Genomic DNA, 13,383 nt, shown 5'->3' with positions numbered 1-13,383 from the left:
TGGAGGACGGCGCAAAGCCTTTGGGACCCTGCACCCGCGTGGGAGACCTGGAGGAGGTTCCTGGCTCCCGGCTCCAGATCGGCACAGCGCCGGCCATTGCGGCTACTTGGGGAGTGAATCATTGGACAAAAGATCTTCCTCTCTGTCTCTCCTCTTCTCTGTATATCTGACTTTGTAATAAAAATAAATAGATCTTTAAAAAAATTAAATAAATGGACTGAACATAAAGTTATCCAGGACTTTACAGGTAGCAAAAGACACCGCTTCAACCAAAGAACAATCTTCTGATTTTTTAAATTTAATGTGTCTTACTGAATTTTTTAAAGTATCTTCTTACCTTGATACCCAAATGCACTTTATTTGATTGTTGGCAGTTTTTAACTAGATATTAAAAAAGATTTATTTATTTTTAATGGAAAGGGTATACAGAGAGTAGTAGATACATCGAGAAATATCCTCCATCCACTAGTCTGTCTCCCAAGCAGCTGAAATGGCTGGAACTGAACTAATCTGAAGCCAGAAGCCAGGAGCCTCCTCTGGATCTTTCACATGGGTGCAGGGTCCCAAGGCTTTGAGACACCCTCTGTTGCTGTCTCAGGCCACAAACAGAGCTGAATGGACATTGGAGCAGCAGGGATTGGAGCCAGTGCCCATGTAGGACCCTGGCATGTGCAATACGAAGACTTTAACCACCAGGCTACTGTGCTGGGCCTGATGATTGGCAATTTCACCAATGCAATTCAAAGCAGAAGAATTTATTGCAAAACCTATAATTCACAAGAAACAGTACATATTCTTATAACTCATCATCACAGTACAGAATTTTTGTATCAGTTATGATGATTTATGTTGGAATTTCAGAGATGGCCTTGACTCCAAATATACTGTTATTGTTTATATTAACTCAGGATGAAAAACTGTTGAACTGATGGGCATATCCCATTGGTGTACATGTTTTGTTTGTCTCAGAGATGTTTTCAAAATTTAGTCCTGAGATAGGCATATGTTCTCTAGTTTAGCACAGTTCTTGCCATGTCTCTCATGCTTTACCAAGTGTGTGTCATTCATTAACGTTACTTGCACTGAGTTTGCAGCTAGATGTGTATTTCAATCCCACGGAGGCCCAAGTCAGCCAGGATGCTATCTGTGCTACCCTGAAGCCAATTCCCGTGTAACAGTACCTCTTCTGTAAACTGAACTACAAGCATGGACATGGAACTCTTTGTCATGGCCAAGGTAAAAGCTACTGCATGTTAGGAGGAAGTGAGCTTTATGTCTTAGAGCTGTGATTGGAAGAGTGATTGAAGATTCTATATATGCCTCTCCCTGCATATTGGTAACTTCAAAGGTGGAAATGGAGTGTACCCACTTTTAATCTGTAACAAAACCTGTTACCCATCTCCTGGTATTCTTCAGTATTTAATGAAGTACCCCAACTTTCAGTCCATAGATCATTACATACTCTTAATTCTGTAATTCATGACTGCTATACTTACAGCTGGGCCAGACCAGATGGGTGGAGGGGCCCAAGTGCTTGGGCCATCTGCTGCTGCTTCAGGCTCATTATTAGAGAGCTGGATTGGAAATGGAGCATCTGGCACTCTACCTGGCACCCAGATGGGATGATGGCCTTGCAGGTGGTCATTTACTTGATAATGCTACCATACCAACTCCTGATATATATCTTTTAAACAAATAGGCTTAGCTTTAAATAAATCAATTATTAATTAGTCTCCAATGTTAATTAATTTGTCTTGCTAAAAACGAAGCAAGGAGCAGTGAGTTCATGTCTTCCTGTTACCTGTTGTGGAACTGGTATATCAAATGTGTTGCCTCTTTCCCAGCCAGTATGTTGAGTGCTTCCTTTTCCTTTGGTTTCTTGTGTGTCAGAGGGGGAACAGATAAACTTTTTCCCAATCAGAGGGTTAAGTCTTTTGGGGAAGCTGGAACGTGGTATGAAATTTTAGGATGCTATAAGATACTACTGAAAATGCAAGGCTCCTGTCATCTTTTTGGTCTTTTAGAAATTAAGGGATGTTTCAGGTAGTGTGACATAGAAAAAATGGGACTAAAACCTAGAAAGTATCAAACAGGGATACCTTCCTGGATGTCTGCTAGACTTTCGTTGGAAGAGGATGTAGCTGGCACATCCCACATCTTCACTCTTTTCCCTCTTATATTCGTGGTCAGAGGATTCAGGTTACTACTCATGCCTCAGGAGCACATCTGGGAACATCTTGGATCAATTAAAAAGACGTGATGTGTAAGGCCTCAAAAATACTCAAAAAATACTGCAGAGTTTATTATCAATTCCTGTTTTGAACATTGGATTGATTTCAGATTGAATAATGTCAGATTAATGTAGAAGTCTATGAATGCGTGTCTTTTAAACGCAGACAACTTTGAAAAGAAAAAGGTATGAAATACCAGTTGCATCCTGGTGGGAATTCTTGTGGAAATGCTTGTCTGTTTTCTTGCTTCAGGGTTGTTCATGTTTGGATGGAAAAGAAAGTGGAGAATGGAATAAGTTGCTGTTTCCCTCATCTCCTCATCATTTGGACATTCCTCAGTCTCAGTACAAGGTTTCTCAGTACCCGTTTCACTTATTTCTCATTTTTTTTCTTCAAGACTAAGTCTGCCATTTATTGTAGAGTCTCCTACTCCAATTATGAATTTTCAGGAAGTCCTGTGATACAAAGAGTTCTGATTTTCCTTTGATGTGCATGTTAATCTTTACTTCTTGATCACCTGCAGATCTACTGTCATTACCGACACCCACAGAAGAAGGAAGAGTGTGGAGGAGGATAGAGAAGGAATACTTTTTTACTTTATATATATATATAAAATATATATACATATATACACAGATATATGTATGTATATACATATATACACATATATACATATACATGTATGTATTTTTCACAGCAGCGCAGTAAACAGAAAACGAAATGTTTATTTCAGGGAAAGAATACTGGGGGAAAATGGGAGTGGGAAAGGGAAGATAGAAATCCTAGTCAGACACTGAATTCTGCTGAGGGAGAAGGGATGCTGAGATAAAAGAATGTGAAGGCCCTGATGGGGAGTTAGCTCAGTGAGACTCCAAGGCTGCTGCACCTTGCTGCTTTCCCAATGCATCCACTAATTGGCAAAGCATCATTTCTATGTGATGGATTTGGGTTAGAGGTGAGGAAATACCATGAGGGGTGGGGTGGGGTGGGGCAGTTGCTAACTTTGCTACAGGAAGTATCCTTACTAAGGAATCCAAAGGCTCCTTCTGGTAAAAGTCTTGTGAGATACAGTGTTCAGATTCTCTAGAGTAACATCTTGCTTCCAAGAAGTTTAACTTCTTTTTTTTTTAAAAAAAGATTTATTTATTATTTTTATTGGAAAGGCAGATATACAGAGAGGAGGATCTTCCGACCGATGATTCACTCCCCAAGCGGCCACAACAGCTGGAGCTGAGCCAATCCAAAGCCAGGAGCCTCCTCTGGGTCTCCCAGGTCCCAAAGCTTTGAGCGGTCCTTGGCTGCTCTCTCAGGTCACGGGCAGGGAGCTGGATGGGAAGTGGGGCTGCCGGGACTAGAACCAGCGCCCATATGGGATCCTGGCACATTCAAGGCGAGGACCTTAACCACTACGCTGTCACGCTGGGCCCAAGAAGTTTAACTTCTGAAATTATACCTATGGCAGCTGGAATTCTGATGATATCACCTCCATATATTCCTATCCTTGAACTTCTCTTCCCCTACTATTCAATCAAACACTATGCTGGCTAGGTGCTACAGCAAAGAGATTTTCATCTTTAAGTATAGTTTCAAGCCATTTAACATCAAAGTAGAAAGACCATCCAGGCAGGCCTGATCAAATCATACAAGTATATTAAGAGGACATTCGTTTGTAAGCTCAAGCAGGATTTAATTTACTGTTGCTAGATTTGAAAATAGAAGGGGTCAGAGGAAGAGGAAGAGGAAGAGGAATGTGGACCATGTCTGGAAATTCAAAGAAACTCCCCTCTGATAGCTAGAAAGAAGCAGAAACATCTGTCTGACAACTGAAAGGACCTGAACTTTAGTAGCAACCTGAAATGAGCTCCAGGAAACAGACAGATAATCCAGAAAGAAACGTAGTACATGTGAGATCATGAGCAGAGGATCCAGTCTAATTGTGCTGGATTTTGGATCTGTAAACATCACAAGCTGAGAAAATTTTATTGCTCTAAACTGTTATACATACAGTGATTTTTAAGACAACAATAGAAAACAAATACAAGTACTAATGTTTATATATGTAGTGCTTGGGGAAATTGTAGAAAGGCTTTTTGCAGAAAACATACTTTGCTTGAGGAAATGTGTTCCTATAGAACAGATTTAAATTTGGTACTTAATGCTACTGATAGATTCCCAGTTGTAGAGACAAAGAAAGAAAATCCAGATTCCCTATGGAACAGGTTTAGTTACATGTGCACACTGAAATATAGTTTTTTTGGGCAACAGGGATATTGCTTCTATTCTTTGGACAAATTATTCACATAAATATTTTATTGAATCAGAGAGTGATTAATGCCATCTCATAGGAGTGTTGTGGAAATTAAATGACATAAGTTCTAAATAAATGTTAATTATCATCATCTTGGGTCTGTACTAAAGGAAAAGCAGGTGTTTTAATATATCACTGGATATTAGGAGATACCACATTTTAAATGTTCTAAGTGAAACATTAGTTAATTTTGTAAATTAGAAGGGGGATCAGTCTGAATGTTTCATACATATCAACGAGTAATGTATACAGTCAACTGATTCATCAGTTTTGAATTATAATGTTTGTTTCCTTAGGCTCTTTTAAAAGTTGCAGCTTATTCCCATGTACTTTCCATTTGCACAACCTGGTCTCTGATTCCTTCTGTGAAGGGAAGACCTGATTCCTGGTTTAAAATACAGATTGACTGTGGTATTTAGGAACAGTTCCCCATTTCTCATCTGATGCACTAAAAGACAGGCTTCTTAAGTCTTTGAAAGCTTTGTATTATTTCTTTCCTTCCATTTTAGCTAACACATTTCCATCTTAGGAAAAAGCTAGCCAAAGCCTCAGTTTGTATTTACTGAGGCATGATTTTCCAAGACCTGCTGTTAAGTCAACCCCAAAGTAGACTTGTATTCACAGGATTTGCTCAAATTCCCTAGTTTCAGTTTGCTGTTATATTTGAATGGTTGCTTTATAATCTCTTGAAGCATTGTTGCTTTCTGTTCCATGTGTTTTTAATGAACGTTAGCCATCTGTACTTCTCCAGTGCTCATTGTATGCAAAACTCTGTGTTGGGTTATTTGAATTAGCAAAGGAAGATCAAAAGATGGGCTCCCTGCTGCCACTATGACATGGAACAATTCTTTATGCAGTCCTGTTTCTGTGCCTGTGCATGGAGATGGGTGCTAGGCATAAAGTGATGGAGAGGGCAGATGTTCTATCCCCCCAGGGGCTCGTAGCTAGAAGTAACAAGCCAAATAAGCAGTGATATGCAGTGTGTGGGGGTGACCAGATAACCCTTAAGCATCTCACTCTGCTAAGATAAATAAGAACATTTAAAGCTGCGATTATCATTATTTGTCCAGAGGATGAGTTATGCTAACAGTTCATCTATGTTGAGTCTGTTGTTTTCTTTTGGTGTCCTAAATTTTATTTGGGTTGGAAATATTTTTAAGTGCATAAATTAATATAGCATTCCAGGTTTATAGCTCCGTTTGAAATACTGAAGTTTATGTTTCTTTTAAAAAGCAGTTTTGGGTTTGCTTTACCACATGTAAAAATTGGTGAGGTTTAGTAATGCCCTTTACTCATGTTTTCTCCATTGTGCTATATTTCCTTCCAGTCCCTATTGTGTATCTGATAAGGTAGCTGAAGATCATGTTCCTTTCATCAGCTCATACCTGGGTGATATCTGTCACTCTTACATGACTGATCTATCCTCTGCAGGCTTTGGAGTTTGTCAACTGTGACTGCCCTAGGAAAAGTTTGTGATTTAGGAAGTTTATAGTGTCTGTATAATGAGTTTGAATAAAACAGGGATGTCTGAAAATCATTAAACAAAGTCGTTGGTATAGATGAGTTGCATATTGGAAGATTTCACAGAAGTGCTGATGCTTGATAGTATTTCAAATGAGGCTTGTGCCTGGTTTCATAATTTATTCATAATTTATTCTTTATGAAAGCCTTAGAGTGTCAGTTGGATGTAAGTCACATGTAATCAGAAGTTAGAAGAGTATGTTTAAAACACAAATATCCTGTAATTGCCTCTGGAGATGTTTTTTTCTTTCTTGAAATTTGGGCTAACACACTCTGAAAGGTCATGAAACGAGCAGTTCGTAACTCCAGATAATTCCCACACATATCCTCTTTCTGGACACCTGCATTGAGAGATAGTAGATCAGAGAATGCCAGAGATCAAAGTAAATGGAGAGAAAGAGAAGGCCTTGAACTGTATCATAAAGAGTTTATAGGTGATCAACAATAGCAACAACTAAACAACAGAAGAAACAGCAGTGAGCAACAGCAGTTATTATGTTGGGTAGCATTCTAAATCTGCACATAAGAAGCTCATTTAATCTTTGGCACAGCCCTAACCTAGGTATTATTTTCAGAGAGTCTTATTAAATTGCTTAAGTTATAAAGCTGAAGTAGAATTCAACTCAGAAAATTAGAATGGCTCCTGGGCTGTCTTTTTAACTACTGTTTATTCTTCGTGGATGAGTAAGCTATCATGTGATGTTCTGAGGACAGTGCCCAAGGGGAAGAGGAAGGAAGCAGAATCCTGGATTGATGTGAGATGGTTTACAGAGGAAGATTGAAGAGGCTGAAAGATTTGGAGTGCTTCTCTGGATTAATTTACATCCTTTTTTTACCTTTATTTATTTTTTATTTGAAAGGTAGATTTATAGAGAGAAGGACACACACACACACACACGCACACACACACACACACGAGAGGAAGAGAGAAAGAGAGAGATATTTTACCTGCATTGGTTCACTTCCCAAATGGCAATAATGGCTGGAGTTGAGCCAATCTGTAACCTGCAGACACGACCCTCAAGCCTCCTATGGGTCTTCCATGTGGGCGCAGAGTCCCAACAATTTGCACCATCATCTGCTGCCTTGACAGGCCACAAGCAGGGAGCTGGATTGGTAAGTAGAGCAGCTGGGACATGAACTAGCACCCTTTTGGGATGTTGGCGCTGGCAGGTCGGGGATTAGCCTGTTGAACCACTGTGCCAGCTTCTAGTTTTGTATTCCTATTACCTAAATTTGCACCATAATCTCATGGCGGTTTGGCAAAGAGTTTTGTAACTGTTCACTGTTGAATAAGCGAATGAAAATGACTTTTAGGTACAATTTTAGGTACAATTTCTTCTTTGTGTCATAGAAGAGGATGAATTTTCTTTAATTTTGCTCCTGAGGACTCATCTTAAGAAACTGAGATAAATAAGATACTTATTCATTTCTTATTTTTAATTTCTTACCCAAACTCCCTTTTATAAAAGTATTCATTTGAAGGAAATGTTCCTTAATGACATGCCACAGCCTGCACATTTCCTCCCCAAACCCATAAGCTGACAATCTGCCCCCAAGGAGGTAGTACTATGTGTTTGGAGGTGATCAGTTCACAGGGATAGAGTTCTCCTGTGTGGGATTAGGGTATATTTTAGTACATTCTATGCAGGATACCACTGATTATATAATTTATTAAGAACAAAAATTTGTTTCAAGAGTTTAGATGTTCTAAAATCCAACACCCAGTTGCCATCTGTTTTAGAAACTGGTTTCAAGATGAAGCCTTGAACACTGCAGCTTCTGGCGGGGAGGAAGGCTCATTGTTCACATGGCTCAAAGTACAAGGACAAAGAGAATGGCAGGACACTGAATTGGCTCTTTTACAATGATGTTAATCCCAGAGCTCTCCCTAATCACCTCTGAAAAGTCCCAAATCTTACTATGATTAAAATGGCAATTACATTTCAATGTGAGTTCAGGGAAACAGAAACATCTGAAACCATAGCATTGAGCTTATAGAAGAAGCCAGGGAGACTCCTTCCCTTGTACCATGTGCCCTGCTGGGTAGTATAGTGAGAAGATTGTGTCTGTGAATAATGAAGTGGGGTCTTAACTAGAAATCTAATCTGCTAGCACCTTGGTCCTAGGCTTCATGGCTTCTAACTGTGAGAAATAAATCTTTAGCATTTATAAGCCAGGCAGTGTATGAGATTTTCTGATAGTGGCCTGAATGGGCTAAGGTGGGCCCCATCTTCTAACACTCATTATTTATTGCTAGATCTGTAAAACATAATTTCTCTCTTTGCTCACTAGGGATAGAGTTGACTAAGGTGCCACTTCTGCCTTCAGAATCTTCTCACTGGGCCTAGTGGCTTAATGTAATATTTGCCTCTGAATCTTGACTAGGTCTTAGTTTTTCCTCAAAATTCTCCATTGAAACAGATGCTTACTGAATTTCAGAAACTATCTTACTTACTCTTCATTATTTCTGGTACCTAAAGCTATTAATCATCAGGTGAGAAATGTCGATTTCATTAGGGACAATCGTTCTATAACTGCAGCACTCCAGCCTCAGAGCAAATGCATTTGGGCATATTTGAAAGAAGGCTCAAACAAAATTGATCGTAGGTTTGGAAAGAAATGTCCAGGAAATTCACTCCTGCTACAGAGGAAGGAACAGGGATCCCCTTTTAAAGGGAGACTAGTGCTATCCTACTCAAAAGAAGGGCATTGGGGATTGTTCTGCATAAAAGGATCTCAGTACTGTTTAAAGGGCTGGCAGCAAGACCAGTGGGAATGTGCCTATCTCCGAGTTTACACTTAAGTTCTTTCATCACATAACTGACACTTTCTGCTGGGGCATTAGATTAAATGATTTATAGAAAAATGCAGCACAACCAGTGCAGCTGATTTCCACACAATTATTCTTCCTCCTCACTTTTCCTACTCCATGCAGTGAAAATGAGGCAAACTCCACAGGCTGGACTTCAAGCCCTGTTCTCATTTCCATATCCAGCTGATGATGCGTTATAAAACGGGAATACATTAGTAATCCAAACAAGACAAGGAGGGAGAAGGCAAATTTAAATTCATTTATTTTTTTGAATGTTTATGTGCAGGAAGTGGCTAGTACAGTGTGGGAGGACTGACATTTCTTGTAGATTAAAAAAATCTTTACATTCATATTGATGGGATGTGAAATACAATGTTTAATCTTGTGGATGTAGCACACAGACAAGTTTATTTTGGATCTTCAACTTAGAAATTTGCTGTGTGTAATCTTAGGCAGGTAACTGTTAAGCCTCTGTTATGTGAGGATTTAACAGAAATCGGGACACAAAGTTGTGTCTGTAATCTTGAGTTGAAGATTAAGTGAAGTAGTATATGCAAAAGTGCATAGTTTCATATCTAGGGTTTAGTAAATACTTGATCAATGATAATTATATTATTGTAACATATTTCCACCACTGAGTATCATCAGTTTCTCTGCATAAGTGCAGCAAAAGTGCATGGAAAATTACACTAGTTAATGGAAATTAAGTATTGGGGAACACTTCAGGAAGTTAACACAGATTAATTTTTCAATTATCTTAGAAGAAGTGTAGATTTACAGCTTTCAAATTCACCTGGTAGCCAGAAACAAACTGAGAAAATATTTAATAGAGTTTTTACTCTAAAAATTGGTAACAATGATTAATATTTGGTATGTCAAAGCCAATCACATGGTATTCTTTCTACTTAATGGGACCCACGAATGAATAATGAAGAAACTCACCGGAGATGCATCTGACTATTGTTCTGTCTAGCAAAATCAGTCTAGCTGCAGGGAATCAAAACTCCTTTTTTGGTGGAGAAAGTCTGGAGAAAGTCTTAGTTAGTATCACCCACATGGTACTGAAAGTTCCAAGATTCTGACCCATCAAATGCCCAGATATCTTGGCAGAGAAAGACATAAAAAGGCTCTGTAGGAATATGCTCTTGACCCAAGGAATCTGAAGCTTCCACAGGAAAGAAAAAAGTAAACTGAAAATGTTCTTTTTGAATTCCATAGTTTTTGCATGATATGCATTTCCATGGACCTTTAAAATACTTCCTTATATGCATGATTGAAAAAAAATTTTTTGCAGCAAAATGAGCTTTTAGCTCTATCAAAGTAAAACACAAGAACCTTTTAGGAAATAGAAAAAGATATGTTTTTGAGAAATGCTCCAGTCATAAACATGAGAGCTAAAATGTCCAAGAAAGTTAAGATCTATTCAGCCTTGCTTAGAATCAGATGCTCCAAAGGAAAGCAGGATGAAATTCATTTTGTTGGATTGGCAAACGTTTAAATGTCTTGTGAGTCTTTATCCACCACTGTTGAGTATATCAAGAATTCAGGTTATGCTATAAGTATATGGGTATTCAGGTTATACCAACCTTGTTTGTCTTGACCCAGATAACTCTTATTAACAGTGAATAGTGAGAAAGAGAAGCTAAAAAAGCGCATTCTATCATTTTTAAAACAACTTTCATGGGGAGTCTGTGCTTCATTTTAACAAAGAAAGGACAAAAAACTACTGACAAATGTATGAAAATATGCATGTGGAAGGTTCCACATACTTTTCAGAAAAATTTCCCCCAAAAATTATTTTTGGGGAAAGCTTAGGAATGAATTGGGGTGATAGCTTTTTTTTTTTTTTTAAGATATCCTTACTATCATGTTGCTTAAAAATTAAAAAAAAAGGCAAAATAATTTAAAGTCTGAGGAATGGGACTGTGTGTGCTGGTATAATAATTTCTAGAGTTTTCATTTTGAGCAGTCTGGTTAAAATTATAAGTAGTTATTAGGAGATGTGGAAGTGAAGCACTGATTGTAGTCAACACTTTGGTGAGGCTTTGCTACACAGGGATGGTAGAAATGAAACAGTAGTCAGAGATGGATTAACTCAAGACTTGTTAAAAATATATCTTCATGTTTTGAAAATGGGGAACATAGAAGCACCACTGTGTTCTCCTGGAGTTCTCCAATAAGGAAGAGGAAATTCACACTACAGAAAGGAGAGGTTATAGCTCAAGGAGAAAAGCTTGAGAATGTGAGAGGACATGGGGCTAGACCAACACAGTGGGCAAAGGCCTGTGTCAGAAGCAAGGGGGGATTTTTCCCTGCTACAGCAGGCAGCCCTGGGTATAAGGGAAAATTGAGCACCTGCAGAGTCCTGGAGCTCCTGCTCGGGCAAGGCACAGAGCAAACAAGGCACTCTGGACCCTGGTGCTGGCCTTTGAGGAACTCCTTTTGCATGCTGTTTCCTCCTGTGGCTGTGAAACGAGCTGCTCAGTGTCCTAGTCCTAGGTCTCACTGTCCTTCGTAAGCCTTGCCTTGCTCTGACGCCCTGTTTTTCTTCTGAGTGCATGTAACTCTTCACTCAACTGAGTGCAGGAATTATTAAAGAATGACTAAAACACAAGTTTGTCTTACAGAATTAGTACAGGCAAATGCTCATCATTCATCTTGCTAATTAAGTTACTTAGTTTTAGTTTTTATAGCTAGTAGAAAAAAAGTTTTAGGATTTTATGAGAGACAAATAAAAAGATATTATAAAGAAGTGTAAGGATGAAAACAGTTGTAAAATTTATGTCAGTTGCCAACATTGTTAAATAAATAGTATGTTATAACTAAACTGTGTTATCATCTCCTCAATGTATTAGCTTTCATTTTTGTGCATTTTCTTGTATTATTATTTTATGATACAGCTCCATAGACTCTTGGATTTCCCTTACTCCTGCCCCAAATCCCTCCTCCCCCCATGGGTTTCCCCCATATTATGACACTAGTATAGTTCCTCACAAATAGCCATAAATCCATCATTGCGGCCATGGACAATGGCAGAAATAACCTATTGTCAAGATAATAGTTTCATTCTAAGTTCATATTTGATCTGGAAGTAGAAATGCAGACTGATTTGTATCCTCACATCGGGATATGATAGTCTCCATTACACGCTACTATATCCCCTTAAATGAAAGCCATAAAACAAAATGAACAGCAGGAATAAACATGCAAATTTACAACACCATGAAGTTAAATAACATGCTACCGAATGGCTAATGTGTCACTGAAGGAGTGAAAAAGAAAATCAAGAACATTCTTGAAGAAAATGATGCTACTGTATCACCTATGAGTCAGTGAATAGTTTAATATTAAAAACTGTTTTGAAGAAATGAAATTAAAAACAAAAATATCAAAACCCATGAGATAGAGCTTCTGCTGATCTTTGTTGGTGAGATGTGTCTCCTGTAGCAACAGATAGATGGGTTATGGGTTTTATTTTTTTGATACAGTCTACTAATCTGTAACATTTGATTGATGAGTTTAAGCCGTTGACATTCAGGGTAAATATGAATAGGAGATAATTTGGTTGGGTCATTTTAGCAATGGATTGCTGATTGTTTGATTTAGTCTTCTGTTGTTATTTTACTTGGATGCTCTTCAGATTTGCCTTTGTTTTTGGTGGGTGCTATTCCTTTTCTTTGTCAAGAGAACATCTTTAAGCATCATTTTTTTCACCCACAGGTTTACAATTTGATTTTACTTATTGTGATTGGTACCCAGTTCTTTGTAGTCACTTGTGCTACTACCTCCAGTGAGTTTCTTGTCTGGATTCTCATATTAGACTTACACCACAGTCTCTGTAGCCCCAGCTCCTGGCTCACCACTGCACCTTCTGTGATCCCATGATGTGCCCGCACCATTGTCTGTACAGCATTTCTCCTACTTTCTGTTTGAGCAATTCCCAGGATTAGACAGACACCAGATGTCCTAAATAACTCGATTGTTGTTGATGCTGATCTTGCCAGAACCTGCTGGTCATTAGGTCCGAGGGCCACCTGGACCTAGTTTGACCCATAGGATGCCTAAGTTGGTATTATTTTCAGTGTGGGACCAGTGCAATGTACTAAACTGGAAGTGAGTTTGCTCCCAGCTTAGTGCATGTGAAGTTCACAGCCTTTGCCTGCAGTCTCACAGCCTTTGCCACCCTGTACAAAATGGTGCCTCCTGTGCAACTTGTGGATTTCTGCATTTTTTGGCTCTTAGGTCTGGAGGCTCCCCAGACCTATTTTATGTGAAACCTGTAGGATAGCACATCAATGCAATGCACTGGGCTACACTGAGTTTATTCCCAACTTAGTGCATATGTGGTCCTGTTTTGTAGCTTTTACCTCCCTACACAAAATAGCACCTGCTGTGGCTCTGGTGGGTGTCTGAGCTGTGAAATCCATCCTGTTCCTGCACTGCCTGTTTGGGATATACTGCTGTGGCTCTGCTCCTGGTTGAATTAAAGAAATCAGCATGATGGGCAG

The sequence above is a fragment of the Ochotona princeps genome, chromosome 13 (genome assembly GCF_030435755.1).
Source record: "Ochotona princeps isolate mOchPri1 chromosome 13, mOchPri1.hap1, whole genome shotgun sequence".
NCBI lineage: Eukaryota > Metazoa > Chordata > Mammalia > Lagomorpha > Ochotonidae > Ochotona > Ochotona princeps.
Note: the sequence above shows the minus strand (reverse complement) of the source record.